This window comes from Salvia splendens, chromosome 9, assembly GCF_004379255.2.
Source record: "Salvia splendens isolate huo1 chromosome 9, SspV2, whole genome shotgun sequence".
NCBI classification, from domain to species: domain Eukaryota; kingdom Viridiplantae; phylum Streptophyta; class Magnoliopsida; order Lamiales; family Lamiaceae; genus Salvia; species Salvia splendens.
Genome location: NC_056040.1, coordinates 539,757 through 543,773, shown reverse-complemented (window position 1 = coordinate 543,773; position 4,017 = coordinate 539,757).

Here is a 4,017-nt window from a genome sequence, read left to right as displayed (position 1 = left end):
GATTAGTGGAGGAGGAGGATATTGGTGGTTTTGAGGATGTTAGGATTCGCACACACAAGGCTTTCACACACTCAATATGATCACACACACACTCACTGTTGTATGAGATCACACAATGCAGAAAAACACACACTCACACTTTGAGTATTGAAGATGATAATCTTGGAGAGAAAACTGGAAAACTCTTTATTGATTAAACTCTACTCTAAACTACATACACGGTGAGCTATTTAAAGCTCTATAATCAAGTAGCAACTGCTACTAACTAACTACAAAAGAATCAAGAAAGCAAGAAGAATAACCGCTAAATCTCAGCTAACTAACTGCTGCTCCAACGGCTAGTTCGGCTAGGTTGCTTCTTCCTTCTCGGTTCAAGACCGAACTCCTTCCTCAGTTCAAGACCGAACTCTCTTCTCGGCTTACAACCGAACTCCTTCTCGGCTTACAACCGAACTCTTCCTTCTCGGCTCATTCCAGCTCAACGCCGAGCTTCCTTACCGAGCTTCCTTACCGAGCTTCCTTACCGCTGAGCTTACCGACTTCTGCCTTCTTCTTCTCGGCTAGTTCCAGGCTAGTTCCAGCTCGGTAAGCCGAGCTTACCGAACTCCTTTCTAGCCGAGCTTCTTCCAACTGAAATGAGCACTCCATTATTACAATTCTCCACCTGAGGGCTCATCTCAGTTCTTGCACAAACATTGATCAATTTCTTGCAATGTTCAAACTTGTCTCTACCTAGAGACTTTGTTAGCATGTCAGCCGGATTGTGCAAGGTGTTAATCTTAAACACCTTCACAACAGGTGCAAACACTTCATTGAAATCGATTCCCTCCTGCTGTGTAAAGCCTCTAGCCACCAGCCTTGCCTTGAACCTGACTCTGTCTTTATCAGTGGTTTCTACCTTCTTTTTAAACAACCACTTGCAACTGATCAGCATCCTCTCCTTTCCATCTGTATTCAGCTTGGATTTGTCCACCAAAATCCATGTTTTGTTCTTGAGTAAAGACTCTATTTCCTCATTCATGGCTTCAATCCATCTTTCTCTATCTTTGCTCTGCATAGCTTCTTTATATGTGAGTGGATCTGCACCATCAATACTTTCAGCTGCACACAGAGCATAATACACAACATCAGAGAACTTTGTTGGTGGCCTTGTTTCTCTTCTAACTCTGTCCCTTGTAAGCTGATAGTCTCTGATAGAGTCTGATATAGACTCACCAGCCTGGTTGCCCTGAGTTGGAGCCTCTTCTTTATCTGAATCAGACTCACTCCCTGAGTCAATAACTCCACCTGCTCCTAGGCCAACCCCCACAGGCTCCACCTTGAAGAAATCACCCTCATCTTCACTGGAGTCCAGCTTATCTTTCAGTTCATGGCATCTGATCCTCCAAGAACACCACATCCCTACTCACCAAGACCTTCTGCTTACCGGGCTCAATACACCAGAGCCTATACCCCTTAAACACCCTCTGATACCCCAGCAAGATACATTTCAGAGCCCTAGCTTCAAGCTTACTTTGCCTAGCATGAGCATAGGCCACACACCCAAACACCTTGTATTTTGAGTAGTCACTATGAGCTCCATACCACATGTAATCAGGAGTTTCAGATTTCAGGGCAGTAGATGGGCATTTATTGATGAGATAGGCTGCCGTATACACAGCCTCACCCCAGAATCTGCTGCTCAAACCAGACCCAAGAAGTAGGCACCTCACCCTCTCTAGGATTGTCCTATTCATCCTTTCCACAACACCATTTTGCTGAGGATTACCAGGAACAGTCCGGTGCCTCTTCATACCCTTCTCTTTACAAAACAGATCAAACTCAGCAGACAAGAACTCTAGGCCATTGTCTGTCCTTAAGCATTTAACACTTCTACCCTTCTCTAGCTCAACCTCCTTACACCATATTTTGAACTTTGTGAGTGTTTCAGATTTTTCTTTAAGAATATATACCCACAACTTCCTTGTATAGTCATCAATGATAGCTAGATAATACTTTCCTCCACCAATTGAACACACCGGTGAAGCCCCCAAAGATCACTATGTATGTAGTCTAAAGGGGCTGTGGAAGAGTGAATACCTGTAGGATAGGGTGCCTTCTTAGCCTTTCCAAGTATACATTGCTCACAGGGGTCCATCTTTTGAAATCTCCAGAGATCAGACCCTTCTTGATGAGTTCTTTCAAGCTTCCTTCAGCTGGGTGGCCCAATCTCTTGTGCCATAGCATTATGGAATCATCTGACACTGCATTGCTTTCTCCATCAACAGCCTTAGCCTTCAGATAATAGAGAATATGCTCTCTGTCAGCCTCCATCATCACTGCATCTCCAGATTTCACAAACAATTTTCCTTGACTCATCAATATGGTGAACCCTTTCTGTTCCAGCATTCCCAATGAGATGAGGTTCCTCTTTACTTCTGGAATATACCTCACCCCAGTTAGGATCTTTATAGAGCCATCTTGTAGGCTTAGCTTTACCTTCCCTATTCCTTTGATCTGACAAATATGATTATTACCAAGAACAACCGTACCCGATGCTTCTTGAAGATCATGAAACCAGCTTCTATTGGGGCACATATGGAAGCTGCACCCCGAGTCCATTATCCACCTATGACTGACCCCACTATCACTGATATTCATGAGTTGAGCCGGGGGATCAGCACTCTCCACACAATCAGATTGATTGTGTCCCTCAGAGGCCATCTTTCTCTTCCATGCATGACAATCTTTCTTCAAATGTCCAGGTTTCTTGCACCAATAGCAAGCTCTGGTTTCCTTCTGAGCATCAGAACTTGAGGGTTTAGGGCCCTCAAACTTCTTCTTGAAGTTCTGCTTCTTGAACTTCTTCACATTCAAGGCCTCTGCAGCTTGAACATTGGAGCTTGCAGAGCCTCTGTTGGCTGTCTTCTGGAGTTCTTTGGCCATCAAGGCTGAATAGACTTCTGCATAGGTGATAGGTTTATCTCTTCCATAGATAATTGCATCACTTAGCTGGTCATACGAGCTAGGCAAGGCATTCAATGTGAGAATGGCCTTATCCTCATCTGAGATCTTGACATCAACAGATCCCAGGTCATCAATGATCTTGTTGAACTCCTCTAGCTGCTCAATGATGGACCTATCTCCAGAAAAACTATAGGCATACAGCCTCTTCTTGAGGTACAGCCGGTTAGCCAAGGATTTGGCCAAGTAAACTTCATCTAACTTGTCCAAGATCTCCACCGCAGTCTTGGCTTCTTGAACTTCCCTCAAGACCTTATCTCCAAGGCACAGAATCACTGCAGAATGTGCCTTGAGCTGCATTTCCTCCATCTTTGCCTGAGCTTTTCATCAAGCACTGGAGCCTTTCCTTTCTCCTCTGGTTTTGCAAGAACTGCCGCCAAGCCTTGTTGAATTAAAACCGCCTTCATCTTCATCTTCCACAGGCCATAATCATTCTTGCCTGTGAACTTTTCTGCATCAAGCCTTGCTGCCATCTCTGAAACCGTTTGATCCTCTGCAAATCAGCTTCAATCCCTTTCCCACAGACGGCGCCACTTGTTAGGATTGGCACACACAAGGCTTTCACACACTCAATATGATCACACACACACTCACTGTTGTATGAGATCACACAATGCAGAAAACACACACACTCACACTTTGAGTATTGAAGATGATAATCTTGGAGAGAAAACTGGAAAACTCTTTATTGATTAAACTCTACTCTAAACTACATACACGGTGAGCTATTTAAAGCTCTATAATCAAGTAGCAACTGCTACTAACTAACTACAAGAAGAATCAAGAAAGCAAGAAGAATAACCGCTAAATCTCAGCTAACTAACTGCTGCTCCAACGGCTAGTTCGGCTAGGTTGCTTCTTCCTTCTCGGTTCAAGACCGAACTCCTTCCTCGGTTCAAGACCGAACTCTCTTCTCGGCTTACAAACCGACTCCTTCTTCGGCTTACAACCGAACTCTTCCTTCTCGGCTCATTCCAGCTCAACGCCGAGCTTTCCTTACCGAGCTTCCTTACC